General features: G+C 43.5%; 1 protein-coding gene across 1 annotated transcript in view; it reads right to left on the reverse strand.

Moving 5' to 3' along the window:
• Positions 1 to 16,814, reverse strand: part of SLC16A12 (solute carrier family 16 member 12) — an 86,887-nt gene extending 70,073 nt beyond the window's left edge. Inside the window, exon 1 of the mRNA XM_069979092.1 lies at positions 16,733 to 16,814. The gene's annotated coding sequence lies outside the window, so the exon portion shown is untranslated. The remainder of the gene's footprint in view (positions 1 to 16,732) is intronic.
• Between the last annotated feature and the right edge of the window lie 4,425 nt (positions 16,815 to 21,239).

The raw sequence follows: 21,239 nt of genomic DNA on the forward strand, positions 1-21,239 counted from the left end.
TTCTAAAATCATTTGTGGTGTGCCTTACGCTATTACATACCCCTGTTGTTCTTTGTTGGTTTGGTAATGTGCAAATTCAGGTATGTAGTAAGAGCACCCCTTTATATTCAGGTGGTGCAGAATCCATCTCTTCTTTTTTAGGTAACTGTGGCATGCAACACACCTTGTTCAAAACTGAGTATAACAAAATACCCCACACCCCCATGTATTTATAGGGCACTACAAACAGTCACATGATCAGTTATTTAAAGTCATACAAAACACATGATTTTAAAAAAATGCAGCAAGTTAGAGAAAACAGTAAATATCGATCACTTGTAATACAATCCTATATACACCAATATATACACAGGGATATTTCCATATTCTAATCTATAGAGAAGAAATTTATTTTCCTAATAAATAAGGATAAGATCATGCCTGAAATTCTGACCTAGAGGCATTCGTGTGGCTAGTCTGAATATCCAGAATGACCCTCTATTCAGAAGCAGCCACCTATGACATCCCCCTCTTCTGGTAAAAAGACTCTTTCAATCCCCATTACCTTTGATGTTTTCACATCTCCACTGTGGGCTTCACAAAAATGTCTTGACCGAGAAGACACATTGGGGGACATTTACTAAGAGTCTAATATGTGCAACTTGTCTAATGAGGATTGGTGTGTATTTTATTCCAATATCTAGTGATGGATTTGTTAGCACCTCCCAGAGAAAGCTTTGTGTGAAACGTGCGTTGGAGGGGAGTGTGCGCACACCTTGACAACAGGTATTATCCCAGTTTTCTAGGTGTTCCTTACGCTGTATCCACCCGCTGCACGGAGCCGGCAGACAGCGGTAGTCAGATGCCGAGATTTCTGGTTCGTACGAACCAGAAGTCCGGTAGGTTTGCTCATCTCTAATACCCGTCATGCGGCCGTTAAGGGGGATCAGAGAGGGCTCCCGGCGTGAGCCCTCTCTGCAGATGGTGGTCCACGGTTGCTATGTGTAGCCAGGGACCGCGGGTATTAGCCGCCTCGGTCGATCGCCACGGCCGGCTAATTAACTATTCAAATGCTGCTGTCAAAGCTGACAGCTGCATTTGAATAGTAACTGTGCCCCTCCATTTAGATGTTCTGCAGCAGACCATTATAATAGAGCACCGATCTGATAGATCATTGCTCTATTATATACACAGCATTGATCTAATTACTGCAAGTGAAAATAAAGTGTTTTCATTAATTAAAAAAAACCCTCCCCTAATAAAAGTCTTAATCACCCCCCTTTTCCCATTTTATAAATAAAAATAAATAAACATATTGGGTCGCCGCGTAATCGCCTGAATTATTAAATGATTACATTCCTGATCTCGCATGGTAAATTGCGTAAGCGCAAAAACCCGCCAAAGTGTAAAATTGCGCATTTTTGTTTACATTAAATCCAGAAGAAATTTAATAAAAAGTGATCTAAAAATCGCATATACGCAAACAAGGTACCGAGAGAAAGAACAGATTGTGGCGCAAAAAATTACACCTCATAAACCCCAATAGATCAAACAATAAAAGCGTTATAAGGATGGGAATAGAGCGATTTTAAACACATTGGGGGAGATTTATCAAAGGGTGTAGAATTTAGACTGGTGCAAATTGCCCACAGCAACCAATCACAGCTCAGCTTTCCTTTCAGCACTGCCCAAAGCTGAGCTGTGATTGGTTGCTGTGGGCAGTTTGCACCAGTCTAAATTTTACACCCTTTGATAAATCTCCCCCATTTAGTTTTCTTTAAAAGGTTTGAATTTTTTAAAAGCCATTAAATAATATAAAAGTTATACAAGTTACATATCGTTGTAATCGTACTGTCTTGAGGTACATAGATAACAAGTCAGTTTTACCATAGGGCGTAAATATGAAACCCCTCAAAATAAAAGGAATTGCACCTTTTTTTCAAATTTCACTGCACATATATTTTTTTTCTGGTTTTTCAGCATATTTTATAGAAAAATTAAGTCTGTATTTGCAAAGTATAATTGGTGTAGCAAAAAATTAGGGTCTGTAGGGGGAAATATGCAAGGGCAGTGGCCTTTTAAACATGAGGAGGAAAAAACGAAAGAGCAAAAATGAAAACTGGCTCCGTCCTTAAAGGGTTAAGTGAAGGTCAGAGCCAATTGGGACAGGGACCATCCATTGCATTATGACAATCTCTGTACAGCACTGTATATGCTGAAATTATATAAATGAATAAAATAAAACTGGACAAGGTCTCAGTATGTCAGGTAAATTTACAACTACAGATTGGTATGAAAAGCATTCTTGTCTTTGTTTTGGATAGCAATACATGACAGGCCTATAATTACTATCCCTGGATGCCTAGGAGCGGTACTGCTCATCCAGTTCATCCACCTCTATCACCTGGTAATCCTGAGTGTTCGCTCCTTAGGTCAAGTTAGCTATTTTTATAAGGGTCCTTAGAATGTTCTCTTGCATTTTAGGATTTAGTCATTTTTATGGAGCATTGCTGATTTATAGTACGTGCCTTTCCAACAGAGGGGACATTGAATATGAATGCACAAAACAGAGTACCCTCAGGTTGCTTTCAATACAGATCTGTTTCGGAGATCAGTTACAGGCTTTTGTAAAATAAACTGGTTTCATCTTACAGCAAATTATGTGACTGCAGTGAACCTCAACAGTCATACATGGAGTGGGATGTGTATATGATGCAGGGTTAGATGCACTGAGACAAAAGACGCTGTGCAGACTAGTGCTTTTTCATAAGATGTCATGCATACAACCCTGGAACAGATCTGTTTCAAATGGAGCCAAGATACAGTAAGGCTTCCATACAGGAGCACAAGCTATCTACAAGGTCATGGTATGTCAGATAAATGAAGACCTAAGCGCATATGCCCCCTGGGCCACTACCCAGAAGATATTGGGACTGTGGCTGCATGCCCTCAGAGCACAGTGGAGTTCTCACAGGGATCCAGGATTCATGTTGTGGATCCTCAAACAAGCACTGGTTTTAACTGTGTGTTTGTTTTTAAGACATACACATTTAAAAAAAAAAAAAGAACACAGCAACTGGTAGCTTCTAATGCAAGCAAAATCTCTATTCACTGCTTGCAGTAAAATCTCAGACATAAGGGTAGACCCTGAAGAGTAGTAGGGAGCCACAAGGTGCTACTAAATAAATGGCACAGATGTGTTTTACTATATGGGGGTCGATGATGGGTTTACTATATACTTCTATAAGGGGAACTAAGGGGACCTAATACTGAATGGGGGTCAGAGGTGGGCTTTAAACTATATGAGGGCCAGAGGTGGGCCTAACTACTATATTTATGGCATAGAAGGGGGCCTATTATTATATGGGGCCAGAAGTGAGCCTAACTACTATATATTATATTTATGGGGACAGAAATGGGCCTAACTAATATAAGGGTTAAAGGGAACATGATATCATATTAAGGGGAACAGAACTTGGCCTTATACTATCCAGGAGAGACAAGGGTTGGCATGACTACTGTAGGAGTGGACATTGTGGTGGGCCTAATACTTTATGTGGGCAAATAGCTGGCCTAAATTAATGAAAAGATTATGACAATTAGGGTTATTTGGCTTACAAAAAAGATGGCCAAGGAGTGACCTAATAACTTTATATAAATACATCAGGGGGCAGTACGAAGATCTCGCCAAGTATCCATTTTTTTGGCCAGGAATGTATCTGTCACAAGGGGATATCTTCTACGTCTGGAGGAAAAAAATGCCTGCCCTGAATCAACACTATAGGGTAACGGGATGAACTGAATGGGTATATGACTTTTACAGCCTTACAAGGTATGTCACTATGCAAATATATGAGGGCACAGAGGGGGCTAATAATATAGGAGGGCATACAGGGGCCCAACTACTACATGGGGGCACAGATGAGGTCTAATAATATACAGTACAGGAACAGAGGGGCCTAACTACTACATGGGGCCACAGAGGTAGCCTAACTACTATATGGGTACATAGGGGGGAACTAATACTGGGGCACAGAGGGACCCAAGTACTCTATGGGGACACAAGAACACAACTAATTGGTATTAAAATATTCTTATTTTCCCCTGGTCCCTTTGCTCTTTTAAATCACATTCCACTATGGAGAAAACATTGCTATACATGGTCACCAGCACAATATCTCTTAGGCATATATAGCAATGGTAAGGATCATCCAACTAGTACAGGTGATCAGTTAATGGAATAAGTTTTCAGGTAATTCCACCATAGAAAAAGACATAAAACTTAGATGGCACTCACCAAATGTGCAGTAAAACAGTTCTTTTGTTGGCTGAAAGTCATAGTCATTAGAGCTAGAGGTAACAGGTAACAGTTGTGTGAATGGGACCTAAGGATGTATTCACACCTACAGGATCTGCTGCAGATTTGCAGATATCAATGCAACTAATTGCATCAATCGGCAGCAGATCCTGTAGGTGTGATTGCATCCTTGAATTAAAAAGGTATAGAAATGTCTGTAAAATGTTCCTAGACTGAACCACAAGTGTCTCTTTGGTCGTCTGAAAGTTTAAAGGTATGCAAATCTATGAGAAAAAGATTGAGCCATACAATATGCTTCTAGGTTAAAATATATCTGTATACATAGCATCTAACTGAGCCTGTACAGCAGTGACCAGACGCTGTGCAGCTCTATTCTAAAGGAGCCATACAGGCTTAATGCAGCAGGAGCCTGTATAGGATCCATATTGGTGTGTATGAGCCCCTATCCTCTATGAGGGAGGGGAGGTGTCCAATTCTCCATGCAAGTTTCTTGGTGTGAACTGTAGTAGTTTTATTAGTTCCTGTTGCAGTTCCCTGGGATGACCTACACTGCATGTAAAAGACCTTTATACATATTACACAATCTATCTGTATCTGTTCCTAGATGTAGACAAGTGTTGTTTATCAGCCAAAATGCCTGTTGCCCGCAGCTGTATTAACAAGGTGTGTTCTACAGAAATATGGCTCCCCTGATGCACATACATGTTACCCTGATGTAATAGTGAGGCATGAGGACTGCATGTAGCATTGTATGCTGTGTTTGGGAGGTAAACATTGAGACAACATATGGGTCCAGGAGTTTCTGAGTGCTTTTAATTCACACATTTTATTCTAGTGTTCTTGTGTGAAATGATGAGATTTAATTACTACAGGGAAACATAGTCTGACTGTCTAGTGATCATAATGGTGTATGTTCTATTGTATGTTTTATATAGTATGTACTGGCCAAGTAAGGTTTCTAAAATTATACTCATTCCCAATGACTGCAGACCACAATGAGCTTCTGAAGCAGTTCTGACATTACATGCAAGGGCTATATTCACACACCATTTCTTTAAGTGAAAAAAAATAAATAAATAAAAGCTTTTTTTTGTTTCTTTTTTTTTTTTTTTTTATAATAACAGCCAATAAAAACATGCTCGTTATTTACAGCTGTCGTTATAAAATAATGACCATAACTATTAAAAACAGACTTTTTTTGCCTAAGAAAAATGGTGTGTGAACATGCACTGTACTCTGACCCAGGAAGTCTCCCTCACCTTCCAAATCATAGCAGATTCACTTCAGGCTGGGGCTTGCATCAGGGGACAGGACTGTGGAGGTAATCTCTCCATAGCTGTAACCCCTCTCTCCCCGGAAAGAGAGTGCTGCGTGTATGCGCCCACATCTGCCCTGCTCATTTCTTCATGCTTCCTGCAGCCTCTGTCAGCCCTTGTGTTTCCCATCCTCTCCATTACTGTACAGTAACTTATAATATCACATATTCTGCTGTTTCTGAATGTTTGTTTCATCTGTTCTACATATTATTCAGAAGAATAAATTATAATTTTTGGGGTGTGGAACCAATTGTCTGCATTTCAATGATTTCTTATGGGAAAATTTGCTTTGGTTTAAGAGTAGATTTGGATTACAAGCACGGTCCCGGAACAAATTATGCTCGTAATCCAAGGCACCACTGTATTCAAAGAGGATGTACCATCAGGTACATCCTCTTTAATATGACCCACAGATAGAACGGCGCAGTCACGGGGAAGCCGGTGCCGTGGTCCGTTATTTGAACCACGGCCCGGTTCTCGTGTACGGCGCCGTTCTATCCATGGGTACCCGGCCGGGGCTGAAGCATAGGTGGCAGGCCGGCCCCCAGAGGGAGGAAATTCCCTCCCCTCTATGACACTGCTCCATTAGATTTGGACTACAGGGCGAATCTTGCTAAAAGTGCCCCCCCCCCCCCCCCAAAAAAAAACAAAAAAAAAAACAGTAATTCAGTGACTCACAGGTGACGTCTTCTTTGATCTGAGGCATCAATTTCCTTTTCTTCTCCTGGCCCAGGCCTCCATGATGATTTCTTTCAGGTACAATTCATCTCCTCAGAACCTGCCAGACAAACGTTTTAGGCTCCGCACTTTTACAACAACTTCCACTTTTTTGAGTCATGTGCAGTGAAGTCAGTGGGTTACCCCCTGTGTATAGGACCCCTTACTGTGCCCCCATATAGTAATAATCCCCCCTGTGCTCGTCCCCATAGTAATATCCCCCCCATGCTCCCTACCATAGTAATAATCCCCCTGTACTCCCCTCTACAGTAATAATCCCCCTGTGCTTCCCCCATAGTAATAATCCCCCTGTGCTCCCCCCCATAGTAATAATCCCCCTGTGCTTCCCCCATAGTAATAATCCCTCTGTGCTCCCCCCATAGTAATAATCCCCCTGTGCTCTGTCCCCACAGTAATAATCCCTCCTTTGCTCCCCTCTATAGTTATAATCCCCCGTGCAGTCCCAATAGTAATAATCCCCCTGTGCCCCCCCCCCCCCAGGCCCGTATCTGCCATGAGGCAAGGTGAAGTGTTCGCCTCAGGTGGCAGATAACACAGCCCTTGAGGGGGGCGGCATCAGCGGCATCAGCGTCCTGTGTCCTTATCATTACAACTAGTTACGGCTCAGTGCTCAGCCATGTTTCCTGTCAGTTGCCTCATGAGAAGCGCTGAGGAGGCACTGGAAGCCTCATATTCACAGGTATTCACATCACATAAGACATAGATATAGTGTCTCCTGCTGTTAACCCTTTCAATAATGCGGAGTTATTATTCTCTGCATCACTTACACACTGTAGAAAAGAAAAAGTTACCAGCAGCAGGGATGCTATATTATGTCTTCTCTGCACTGCCGAACTCCGAGCTGACCTCAGCATAGTGCAAGAGCAGGAGAAGAGGCATCAAAGTCATGTTCTGCTCTGCTTTTAACTCTTTCTGTATTGCAGAATGTACAGTAAGTGATGCACAGTAATACTCTACATTCTGCAGTACTAAAAGAGTTAACAGAGCAGCCCGTTTTATGGCTCTTCTCTGGCTCCTGAGGTCAGAGGTCAGCAGTTGCAGATTGTTGTTTGTTTTGAAGCTCTCAGGGGGCCCATAGTGGCTCAAACAGTTTAAAAAACCTGGTCACCGCACGGCGCACACTGTTATCTATAGTGCTGTGCCATACACACAGAAAAGCTAAAATCGGCCCTGCTCCCCCCATAGTATTAGTCCAGATAGTAATAGCCCCATATAGGATAGCCCTCCCCGATGTAGCCCCCATAGTATAGACCCCCTGTGTAGCCCCCCAAAGTATAGCCCAGCCCCCATAGTATAGCCCTCCCCCGTGTAGACCCCCAAGGTATAGCCTAGCCCCCCCATAGTATAGCCCTCCCCCCCGTGTAGCCTTCCACAGTATTGGCCCCTTTGTAGCCCCCAAAAAATACACTCACCTCTCCTGAATCCTGCAGCAGCGTCTCCCTCTAGCAGCTGATCTTGCAAGTACACCGTACACCGGCCCGGAAGCTCACCGCTGTAGCCCTGTGGCGCCCGGACTTCTCTCCTCACCTTGGCGGCAGTCATGTGATCACGTCACATGTCCACTGCCAAGCATGAGGGAGGAGGAGTCCCGGCGCCGCGGGGCTATAGCGGTGAGCTTCCGGGCCGGTGTATGGCAGGCTGCCTGGGCCGGAAGCTCACTGTACTTGCAAGAGATCCAACGCCCCTGGAGGGACCGGCCTGGGGGGCGCCGTTAGGTGAGGTCCAGGGGGGGTGGATGTGCCACCAGCGCCCCCTTGCTGTCGTCCCCGTGCAGTCGCCCGGCCCGCAGGCCACTAGATACGGCCCTGAGTATACATTACCCATCCACGCTCCAGGACTCCTCCTGCTCTCTGCTTCCTCTGTGCTGACAGGCCGCTTAGCCAATCACTGGCCGCTGTGGTCCCGGCTCCAGATAAGCAGTTTAATCTTTATTTGGTATCCATCATAAATGGATGCAGGTCAGTAGGAAATGGCTCCATAGTAGGCTAAGTAGGCTACATTTGGGCCATTTATTTCTGTAGGCATGCCGAAAGTATATAGTGATATACAGCGGAATACTTTTTAACTGGTGTTTTAACATCTAGGCTCACTCAGTGAACAGCAGTTTCCTGATGTAAAGCTAGCCGAAAACAGTGTCCTTAGGTTCAGCATAACTATCAGTTAGACAAATACACAGTGGGTAACATTGTTGGAGAACACTCAATTGTGATTTATATTGGTTTAACCAACCTTTTCAATAAATGGCTGGTTGTGCTGTTTGTCTAATAAGCAGCTTTATATGGCATTGGCAAACTTTGAGTTATTTCTAAGATTAACATAAGGCATGGGTAAATACAGCTTTGTTGATGCTGTAAAACAAAGACATTGACATAGAAGGTATTTTAACCCCTTAGTGACCGCCGATACGGCTTTTTACGGCTTTTTACGGCTGTCACTAAGGGTCCTTATTCTGCTGCCATCAGCTTTTTACGGCGATGGCAGAGAATAAGATAGCGGGGCCGGGGCGGCCCCCACCCCACCCCCCGAGCTACCGGAGGTGTGTGGGGTCGGTCCCGCCCCCCCCCTGTACCGACGATAGCCGCTATTAACGTTATAGCGGCCGCCGGTAACGGGGATTACCGGTGCCGCCGCCTTTCATCTCCCCCCGCCGTGATGGAGATGAAATAAGTGTCCATCAGACCCCAGAACAGACCCCCTAGTGCCCCGATAACTAACCCCCCTCCCCGCGGGGGCCATTAGATCCAAGATGGCTGCCGCCATCGCTGTGAACAGACTTATGTCTGTTCACAGCGATGGAAAATAAAAAATGAATCAAAGTCCCATGCTCTCCGCCACCGGAGGTAGCGTAGAGCATGGGGCAGTGATCGGGGACCCCCCTGTGGGGTCCCGGTGCAAGCGATCAGCGGTATATACTATATACCGCTGATCGCTTGTGCCATGTGCTCCCCAGCACTTTTTATCCCCTGTCACCATAAATGATTGGTGACGGGAAAAAAAGTGATGTAATCTGTCCCCCAAGTCAGATAAGCATTTCACTTTATCCGTAGCAATCCCAGATTGTCTGTATCCCCCCCAGGTTGCACATAACCCCCCCCCCAGGTTGCCCGTAACCACCGCATGTTGCCTCTGACCACGCCACGTTGCCTCTGACCACCGCAGGTTGCCTCTGACAACCGCACGTCGCCACTGACAACCGCACGTCGCCACTGACAACCGCATGTCGCCACTGACAACCGCATGTCGCCACTGACAACCGCACGTCGCACATTGCCTCTGGCCACGCCACGTTGCCTCTGACCACCGCACGTTGCCTCTGACCACCCCAAATTGCCAATGACCCCCTCCAGATTGCGGTAACCACGCCAGATTACCGGTACCCACCCCAGATTACCTATAAGCACTTCAGTTTATCCGTAACCACCCCACATTGCCCGTAACCACCCCACGTTGCCTGTAACCACCCCACGTTGCCCGTGACCACCCCATGTTGTCCGTATCCACCCCAGATTACCTGTAACCACCTCAGGTTGCCCGTAACCACCTCCAGACTGTCCGTAACCACCCCACATTACCTGTAACCACCTCTAGATTACCCGTAACCACCCCAGACTGTCCGTAATCACCCCACATTACCTGTAATCTCATTTTTTTTATTTTATTTTAGTAACTGCGCTATTCTTATAACTATTGCTAGCTGCGGTTTTGCTCCAGTAAATTGGCACTCCCTTCCTTCTGAGCCCCACTGTGTGCCCATACAGTGGTTTATGCCCACATATAGGGTACCGTTTTACTCAAGAGAACCTGTGTTACAGAATTTGGGGTACGTTTTCTCTCCCATTCCTTAATGAAATTATGAAATTTCAAACTAAACCAACATATTATTGGAAAAATTCGCGTTTTTCACTTTTACTGGCCAATTTTAAATACTTTCCTCTAATACCTGTGGGGTCAAAATGGTCACCACACCCCAAGACGAATTCTTTGAGGGGTGTAGTTTCCAAAATGAGGGGACTTTTGGGGGGGATTCTATTCTGCTGACACTACAGGGGCTCTGCAAACGCACCTGGTGCTCAGAAACTTCTTAAGCAAAATCTGCTCTGAAAATGCTAATTGCGCTCCTTCCCTTCTGAGCCCGGCTGTGTGCTCATACAGTGGTTTATGCCCACATATGGGGTACCGTTCTACTCAGGAGAACCTGCGTTACAGATTTTGGTGTGAACTTTCTCTCCTGTTCCTCGTGAAATTGAGAAATTTCAAACTAAAGGAACATATTATTGGAAAAATTCGAGTTTTTCATTTTTACTGTCTAATTTTGAATAATTTTCTCTAATACCTGTGGGTTAAAAATGCTCACAACACCCCAAAATGAATTCTTTGAGGGGTGTACTTTCCAAAATGGGGTGACTTATGGTGAGATTTTACTCTGATGGCACTACAGAGGCACTGTAAACGCACCTGGCGCTCAAACTTCTTCAGCAAAATCTGCATTAAAAATGCTAATTGGCGCTCCTTCCCTTCTGAGCCCTGCTTTGTGCCCATACAGTGGTTTACGCCCACATATGGGGTACCGTTCTACTCAGGAGAACCAGCGTTTCCAATTTTGGGGTACTTTTTTTCTCTTGTTCCTCGTGAAATTGAGAAATTTCAAACTAAACAAACATATTATTGGAAGAATTTGAGTTTTTCATTTTTACTGTCTAATTTTGAATACTTTCCTCTAACACCTGTGGGATCAAAATGGTCACCACACACCAAGATGAATTCTTTGAGGGGTGTACTTTTCAAAATGGGGTGACTTATGGGGGGTTTTCTCTCTGCTGACACTACAGAGACACTGCAAATGCACCTGGCGCTCAGAAACTTCTTCAGCAAAATCTGCATTGGAAAAGCTATTTGGCGCTCCCTTCCTTCTGAGCCTGGCTGTGTGCCCATACAGTGGTTTACGCCCGCATATGGGGTACCGTTGTACTCAAGAGAACATGCGTTACAAGTTTTGGGGTGCTTTTTCTCTCATGTTCCTTTTGAAAATGAGAAACTTTAATCTAAACGTATATATTATTGGAAAATTAAAATTTTCCATATTTTTTTTACGGCCTAATTGTGAATACTTTCCTTCAGCCCCTGTAGGGTCAAAATGCTCATTATACCCCTAGATTAATTCTTTAAGGCGTCTAGTTTCCAAAATGGGGTCACTTATGGGGGTTTTCAGGATACCAGACTTCTAAATCCATTTAAAAAAAGAACTTGACCCTAAAAAAAAATCAGTTTGGGAAACTTTCACGAAAATGTGATAATTTGCTGATGAATTTCTAACCCCCGGAACACCCTAAAAAAGTAAAATATGTTTACCAAATTATGCCAGAATAAAGAAGACATATTGGTAATGTGACTTAGTAACTAATTTATGTGCTACGGCTTTCTTTTTTTTCAGAAGCAGAGAATTTCAAAGTTCATAAAATGCTAATTTTTTTAATTTTTCATGATATTTTGATGTTTTTTACAAAAAACCACACAAAGTAGTGACCAAATTTTGCCACTAACATAAAGTGCCATATGTGACGAAAAAAACAATCTCAGAATCGCTAGCATACATTAAAGCATCACTGAGCTATAAGCGCATAAAGTGAGACAGGTCAGATTTTGAAAAATTAGCCTGGTCATTAAGGTCCAAACTAGCTGCAGCATGAAGGGGTTAACTAGCATTTCTAATCATATGGGAAAGCCAATTGTGATTATATATATATATATATATATATATATATATATATATATATATATATAACAATTATTTCAAAAGGAAAGGCTCCTTGGGGAAAATGATGGTTAGCAATAGCCACCATGGTATGGTATAGGCTGTACAGATAAGACTTTCTAATCTCTAGGCATATGTACCATTTATTTCCAAGAAGCACCTGTGCATACAGAATACAGGTGAAGCCACATGTCCTCTAATTTCCAGAAACAATTAGCCTGGCCTCCTTGATTCATCATAACAATACTTACAGAACTGTGACAAGACATGGCCTAGGGCCTTATGGATCTATGAGTTCATGTCATCTGTGTATGATATCAGGGATCATACAGCGCAGCTCAGCACTGTAATAATGCTGTTACAGCCCAGCCCAACTATATGTGGTTATACATGGTTTGATGTTTTGTCCTGATACAATGATTAGGATGGTGTGTGGGAAGTCACTTATACCTGGCGGCAACATGGAAAATTCACATGTCACTGGAAACCCACCAACCATAGACAACTATATGTTTCTAGTTTCTAGCCATCTTTATAAAATCACATAAAAGGCCTTGTGTCTTAATCCAGCAAGATTTAGGCTATGTTCCCACTTCTGGAACATACTGGGCAAAGGCAGCCGTCTAATTTTTTAGACGACCACTAATAATGATCATGATCTCTATTAACGGCCGTCTGTATAACAAGATGGCCATCTTTACCCGATATGTTTCTGAAGTGGTAACATAGCCTAAAACTGTACTTTCAGGGTATAAACCCACACACCGTATAAGCAGCGTATTTACTGCTGCGATACGCAGCAAATACGCAGCAAACACGCAGCAAATACGCAGCAGATTAGATGTAAATAACTGAACACAGCATCAAATCTGTACCAACAAATCTGCTGCGTATTTGCTGCGTATTTGTTGCGTATCTGCTGTGTATACGGTGTGTGGGTTTGTACCCTCACTCTTAAAAAAAATGTTCACATGTAATAGAGGCATGTCAAAAGTTTTTTAAAGTGAGTGCTCATTGAAACTTTAAATTAAACGACCTGTTGGTTGTCCTGTTATTGCTATTGTAGTTAGCAGATGAGCAACAAGGGTCCTCAATTTAAATCGATTTTTCAGGCATATACTTAGGGCAGACAAAGTGGGATTGGTTGAAGTCTGACTTACAGGACCCACACAATCAGCATCTCTCTGTCAATTCAAAAGTTTTTGAAACAACAGTGACACTTTAACCCTTACCTACATCACAACATATAGTTAGGTTGCGGTGTGAGAAAATGGGGTATAGAGGGGGCTCACAACTCGAGCCCTCTCTATAGCTGGCAGCTCCTAGATGCTATCAGCTGTTTAAATGCATGTCATTGGTGGTCCAGTGGCCGGATCTGCTTTTCAAGAAGCCAATCTGTTGCAGGAAGCCAATCTGTTGTACAGGTAGCCTGAGGCAGCCTGAGGCCAATGCTCAGCTATTGATACAGCCTGCTTTAAGCTAGCAATCAAATGCAGAGTTAATGGATCAATGCAGTACATAAGTACTGCATTGATAAATATGAGCAATCATGCTCATAGAAGCCCCCTGGGGAAACTACAAAAGTATAAAAAAAAAATAAAAGGTTTGTATATGTAATAATCACACCTTTTTCCTATTTTTTAAATTAGAAAAATTTAAACAAAGAAATAATAAACATATCTGGTATTCATCGTCTGAGCTAATAAATTATCACATTCATTATCTCACATAGAAAACGGTTTAAGTGCCAAATTTCCAATTTTTTGTCACATCTCAGAAAAAATAGAAAAAAAAGTGATCAAAAAGTCAAATATATGTAAAATGTAGTTGACATTATCCGATGTTACAAGGGTCAGAATCTTTTAATTTTTATGCTTTAATTTTTTTAAAGTAGTAAAATGTAATAAAACGTATATAAAGTGGGTATCTTTGTAATTGTACTGACTTGAAGAATATAGATAACATGTTTTACTACATGGCAAATGATGTAAACATGAAACCCACCTAAAATTTGAAATTCCTTTTATTATTTTTCAATTTTACCTCCCAAATTATTTTTCGGTTTTGCAGCATATTTTATGAAAAAAATGAAGCATCTCATTACAAAGTGTGGCAATAAAAAGACCTCATGTTGGTCTGTAGATGAAAAAATAAAAACCTTTTGAAAACAAGGAGAAAAAAAATTGCAAAAACTAAAACTGGCTGTGAAATAAGGGGGTTAAAATCAGGTGTACCTATACATAAATAAACAGCAAGGGGTATCAAGTCTGGTAGTAGCCAAAGGGAGTACACACCTTACCAGACCAGATCTTGTGTAAATGCCCCAAAAAATTATATTTTATAGTTTCAAGTAGAACAGCTGAGAGGAATTTAAGTTCCTAGCACTGCTTTTCTTTTTTTAACTTTATTTCTTTTCATCAATAATGTTGTATATTATTTCTTGCACAAACAGTGTGGTGTTTGCGCTTTATTTCCTGTACTGTGTTTCTACTGATGACTTGCTCCATGCAATAGGAGGTGCATGGCCGATAGATGATGACAGTGTAGAGAAAATAATAAACATTATACTTACCTCTTCAGGCTTCCCCGGTGTCTCTTATGTGACAGGCCACTTAGCCAATCACTGGCCATGGCGCTGCCATGTCTCAGCCCGTAACTGACAGTATCCTCCTCCACTCCAAGGTGGGTAAAACAGGTGCAGGTCCAAGGGGTTATAGTAATAGTGGAGTGGCAGAGGATACTGTCTGACTTTAATCCCTGTGGGGATTAGTCGGGAGTGGCTGCGGTTCATTCACATGCTATCAGTATGAGTTGTGCCTTACATCAGCACAACCTACTCAGGTGAGAGTTCTATGTGCTTACTTTCACCACTTCAGCCCTGTCTGAGTTACGGATATGGAGCGCTGTCTTATATTTTATTTCAGCCCGTGACTGGCTGGGCAGCCTGTCACTGCACAGATGGGTTCATAAGCTTTAAAGGTGGCTGTGGTCTGCAGGGTACAGGCAGGAGGACACCAGACAACGTGGGAAGTTAAGTATACACTTTATTACTTTCTATATAAGGGTATGTCAACACAATGGAATCCCGGCGGCTCACCCACCGCGGATTCCACAGCTCTCCCCTGCTCGCGGCCAGGCACATTTTCGCTGGTCCTATAGGCTTCATTCTATGGTTTAGTAGATTCCGCGGTCCACCCAAAGAATAAGCGGGTTCATTCTTAGGGCAGAAGGCGGAATCTGCCAAATCATAGAATAAAGCCTATGGTACCAGCAGAGATGCGCACGGCCGCGAGAAGGGCCAGCTGCAGAATCTGTAGTGGGTGATCCGCCGAGATTCCTTAAAGTGGACATACCCTAAGAGCTGCATGAACATCGCTAATAATGTCTGTGCAGCCCTTGCGGTATGATCATTGAGCCGTTTGATAGGCTCAGGGCAAATCAGGCCATGTAATAAGGAGAAAGATGAAATCAAGAACCATAATTCCACTAATGACAGTATACGGCAAGTTTAAGGGGTCGTCCATTTTTAACAATCCCTTTTTATTAGAAGGGAGCATTAACAACATGCTCATCGTCTCATATTGCTATGACTGCAAGCAATCAACTGTAGGCTGAACAAGACAAGTGTTTAATTTCCCTACAGCACCATCACAAGGGGATTACACAATGCCCATACAAATCTATGGACAGAATTGCAAGGTCTCCTATGTCACAGCTTTTCACTCGTTTATAGATGAGGGTCCTGATCGGTGAATTCTCCTGTATTAATAATAAATCATGCATCTCTTTAAGGGGAACGGGAATCTGTCAGGTCCCTAGACCCCCACATGCTGCTTCCAGTACCTATTGAAAACGACCTATTGTTTAAATTGTATTGTTTAGATTGTATGTTAAACATATTTTTTTCTCATTTTCCAGTCTATTTTTAAAAACAATCCTAAAATCGTTCATTCTCACCACTACATTAAAGGCTAAACTGCGACATCCTATTCTGTCTGATAAAGAGGATGGTGCTGGAAAGTGATCTGTACAGAACTACAGCCAAAAGCAACACTGTATATAGAGGAGAATAGACGTTCACAGCTTAGCCTTCCTCGCCCTAAGGAACGTCCCCTGCAAAGGTCACAGAATATGCCCAGACATTTTTCCTATTCGTGTCAGTCTGTCAGGTCCTGTCTGTTGTTGCCTATATCTATAGGACGTTCTGAAAAGCCTATTTTCTAACATTGTTAAAAACTGCTTAGGAAAGATGGCTGTCCTCATACCAATTTACAACGTACAACCAAAAATGACAATCAGAAAATAGAAACTGAATTAAGAAAAAAGAAATAAGAAACATGCTTTAGTATGGATTGCAATAAAACATACATTCCCTTTAAGGTGTTCATTCTCCCTGCATTTATCCAGGATAGCTCGATGGTAGCGAGCCTTTGAGGCAATGCACCCGCATTGTGTAACATTAGCATGAATTCTGCCATTTGTTACAAAGGCAAGTCCACAACATGACATGACATGGCTCTATGCAAACAATACTACAGATGCAACATATTTATGGCCATAAACATAGACGAATGCTGCCATTTAACACCTAGAGGTAGAATAGATGTCATTTGTGAGGATTGTATTTACCGGTCCATACGGGCTCTCCCAGCTCTTCATTATGCTGTAACCACAACAAGGAATGCATTCTCCTCCAGGTGTTGTCGTTCAGGCTACCTATCTGAATCATTGCCTCTAGAGACATGGCAGACTTGTTTTTCTACATGTATTAGTAATGCTATGTAAGGTTTTGATAGGACTGACTTCATACTGGGTGTGTTTTATTTTATCTTTTATGTTGCCAAAATGTTTACCAATGATTTATTATCAATATTACCCAGGTCTTGGTCTAAGTCCCAGCATCTCCAATAAAGGTGCTCTAAACCTGCACTTGCTGTACTTTTAGTAGCATGAGGCGGTGCTGCATTTCCATGAACTTTCGCTAGGAACAGAACACATGTACACATCGAAGAGGCTGCGGAGCTTACCCATTGCCTGGCAGTCGGATTCTGATTATCCATTAGCATAAATCCATTATTGTTGACTTATGCTGAGGATAGGTCATATATTTTGAAAAGCTGTATAACCCCTTTAAGGGTTTCTTCACACACAGGTTTTGTTTAAAAGTCTATGGGAGAAAAAAATGCACTATTTCTTTAAAAAACATCTTACCCTGAGCATGCTGTGGTTTTACAAAATGGCCTCCGAGTCTAAGAACACCACTTGTGGAAAAGACCAGATACAAAATTACCATGCTGGTACAGTGTTTCATATTTACCTACTGACTCCTAGCTAACACCCGGCCGCAATTTGTTTTTTTTTAATATGCTGAATTATGCATTATTGATTGGTATTATCGGTAAGGAGCATTCCTTTCTCAGTTACCCGATAATCATCCTGTGTAAAAAGCCCAATATTCAGCGGGCGAACTAAACTGAATCTTTTGTGCATATAGATTATTGTTATCGGCCACATATCTCCCCATCTAAACAGATGTGCAGCCTATAACAATGTACCCAGCTATCGTTTGTGTGGCCAGGCCGCATGTTAGTCGGCCTTGTTAAGGCTCTTCAGACAAGTTCCAATAATGCTGATCGTCACTCTTTTGCTACCAAATTTTTGCATCTGTGTTATGGCTGCAATGTATGAGAACGTCATATGTTCCTACTAACACAGGGGTCTCAATCTCGCGGCCGGCGGGCCAACTGCGGCCCTCGTGACACTAATTTGCGGCCTCCACCTCAATGGTAATTTTACTGTAAGTGTGGCCCAGCCCCGTATTAAATGCCTGCCTCCCCGCATCTTTTTTTTCTCCCTGTGCTGATTTGATTGGACAAGGACGTCCGGGCACTACGTCGGGTGGGCGGTGTGTGAGGCTGCTGCTGCTACCCGAGGTGAGGAGGCTGCGGCGCCCGGGATGTGGATGCCGGTGGGGAGAGGTAGGATGCCGGACGGGAGAAGGGGGATGCCGGTGGGGAGAAGGTGGAGGCCGGTAGGGAGAAGGAGGAGGCCGGTGGGGAGAAGGAGGAGGCCAGTGGGGAGATATGGGGGAGGCCAAAGGGGGGAGGGGAATAGACACTTGGCCTGCTGGTTCCTTGGAGGGGTACTCCAGGCTGGGGGCCCCCAGCCTGGAGTACCCCTTTAATGCAAAAGATGTGTGTGTGTGTGTGTGTGTGGTTGAGGTCAGGCAGTGTGTGTGTGGTTGGGGTCAGGCAGTGTGTGTGGTGGGGGTCAGGCAGTGTGTGTGTGTGTGGTGGGGGTCAGGTAGTGTGTGTGTGGTGGGGGTCAGGTAGTGTGTGTGTGTGTGTGTGTGTGTGTGTGTGGTGGGGGTCAGGTAGTGTGTGTGTGTGTGTGGTGGGGGTCAGGCAGTGTGTGTCGGGGGGTCAGGCAGTGTGTGTGTGGGGGGGGTCAGGCAGTGTGTGTGTGTGTGTGTGGGGTGGGGGTCAGGCAGTGTGTGTGTGGGGTGGGGGTCAGGCAGTGTGTGTGTGTGTGTGTGGGGTCAGGCAGTGTGTGTGTGAGGGTCAGGCAGTGTGTGTGTGGTGGGGGTCAGGTAGTGTGTGTGTGTGGTGGGGGTCAGGCAGTGTGAATGTGGGGTGGGGGTCAGGCAGTGTGTGTGTGGGGGGGTCAGGCAGTGTGTGTGTGGGGTGGGGGTCAGGCAGTGTGTGTGTGCGGGGTGGGGGTCAGGCACTGTGTGTGTGCGGGGTGGGGGTCAGGCACTGTGTGTGTGTGGGGGGGGGGGGTCAGGCAGTGTGTGTGGGGTGGGGGTCAGGCAGTGTGTGGGGGGGGGGTCAGGCAGTGTGTGTGTCTGGGGTGGGAGTCAGGCAGTGTGTGTGTGTGTGTGTGGGGTGGGGGTCAGGCAGTGTGTGTGTGGGGGGGGTCAGGCAGTGTGTGTGGGGTGGGGGTCAGGCAGTGTGTGTGGGGGGGTCAGGCAGTGTGTGTGTGTGGGGTGGGAGTCAGGCAGTGTGTGTGTGGGGGTGGGGTGGGGGGGGTCAGGCAGTGTGTGTGTGGGTGGGGTGGGGGTCAGGCAGTGTGTGTGTGGGGTGGGGGTCAGGCAGTGTGTGTGTGGGGGGGTCAGGCAGTGTGTGTGTGTGGGGGGGGTCAGGCAGTGTGTGGGGGGGGAGTCGGGCAGTGTGTGTGTGGGGGGGGGGGTCAGGCAGTGTGTGTGTGGGGTGGGGGTCATGCAGTGTGTGTGTGTGTGGGGGGGGTCAGGCAGTGTGTGTGTGTGTGGGGGGGTCAGGCAGTGTGTGTGTGTGTGTGGGGGGGGTCAGGCAGTGTGTGTGTGTGGGGGGGGGGTCAGGCAGTGTGTGTGTGTGTGTTCTATTCATGTTCAGAAAGTTAAATGTTAAGGAACTGTAAATACAGACATTTGAATCTGAATAATAATAATTACATTTCTCTAGTCAGCAACTATATGTGGTTTTAATAGATGAAAAGATAAAAACATTTGACGACATTGGAATGTTTTTGTAAGAGCTTTTCTTGTGGAAAACCTGATGCGGCCCAGCCTCACCCAGACTCTACTTCCAGCGGCCCCCGGGTAAATTGAGTTTGAGACCCGTTTGAGACCCCTGTACTAACAACTAGCAACAAAAATGTCCCCAAAAGGAGTTGATTTTTTTTTTTTTATCAGTGATGAGGATACAAACTGGTTGAAGTGGCATTACTGACTCAAATATATCCTGACACAGTCCAGCATTTTCAGCAAGTAAAGGATATGAATGAAAGTCATATGTTAAAGGGGTTTGTGAGAGCTATTGCGTTTGTCACTACTGCGAATAATCGAACGACATCTTATTCAATGCGAACGATTTGCGAACAAGCAACTATAAAAATAGGTCCAGGTCTTATTAAACGATCAACAATTTCTCGTTCGGTTGTTAATCGTTAACTGCTATTAAAATGAACGATTATCATTTAGATTCAAATAATTTAACGATTAACGATAATCTGAACGATAATCGTCCCGTGGCATAGGGCCCTAAGACCCATTGGAGTCAGTAGCGATTTGCCCTTACCATCGCTGTCCTTATCATGATTTACCAACACGTAGAAAGACCACGATCTGGGGTAGGGTTATTTATGCTGTAGTACTGTGAATGAGATTTTATGGGGATTGCTTCTTGTTTGATAAAATTAATAAAATTTATAAAGTAAAAAAAAAAAAAAAGAAAGACCATGATCAGCCAACGCTGATCAGCATGTCAGCTGATCGTGGTGTTTTAACAGGCGCTATTACATTGCACTAAGTTGCAATGCCAGCCACAGTCCTTGCACAGAAGTGTCACAGTTTCTAGAAGAGCAGTCAGGGTATTCTAATTTCATATAAAGCGTAATGAGTGTTAGAAAAAAATATAATTGGTGTTTTGAAGAAACAGCACAAAAAATAAATGATAACATTTTGTAATATTATATAATAATTTATTGTGAAAATAATTTATATTGTCACTATACATTCTGGGTCACACCTGACTGGAAATAAAGATTCACTTTTAAAAAGTTTTACACAGGAATGTCAATGAATATGACAATTTATGGAATATAGTGTTATTGTTGTGATCTACTCCACTAGTTCTTGCACTGGGCTCTGTGTCTGTGAAATAAAGGAGGATTATTTTTGTTGGCCAAGTTCTGAAGGATTAAATCTTGTTTTCACAGGTGCCGGATGTTGTCGCTCTTACGTTTAAGCACAAATCACCATTTAAGTTTTCTAATTATCTAAAACATTTTGAAATATTTCAGCTACTAAGAATAACTGCAATGCACGATGTAATGGAGTATTCTATAACCCAAACAAAAATACACCAAACTAACAACATGATTAATAAAAGCATCTCTTCAGAACTTGTAACACTGTTGTCTCCTGCATGGCTATTGCCAATGTATAGAGTGCCACCTGCTGGAAAGATGATGCACCACCTTTACAGTCATTGTAGTTTATACTGTAGGTTAGAGCTATGATTTTAAAGTAGAGAAGAGTGAAGCGGTTGAAAATTCATTTCGCGAGCTTCCCGAATTTTCGGTCAAACTCGTTTAGATTTGCAAATTGAATTTTAACAAATTTCATTAAAACACCTAAAACTAGAGTAGCTACAATACT

The sequence above is a fragment of the Dendropsophus ebraccatus genome, chromosome 8 (assembly GCF_027789765.1).
Source record: "Dendropsophus ebraccatus isolate aDenEbr1 chromosome 8, aDenEbr1.pat, whole genome shotgun sequence".
Lineage (NCBI taxonomy): Eukaryota > Metazoa > Chordata > Amphibia > Anura > Hylidae > Dendropsophus > Dendropsophus ebraccatus.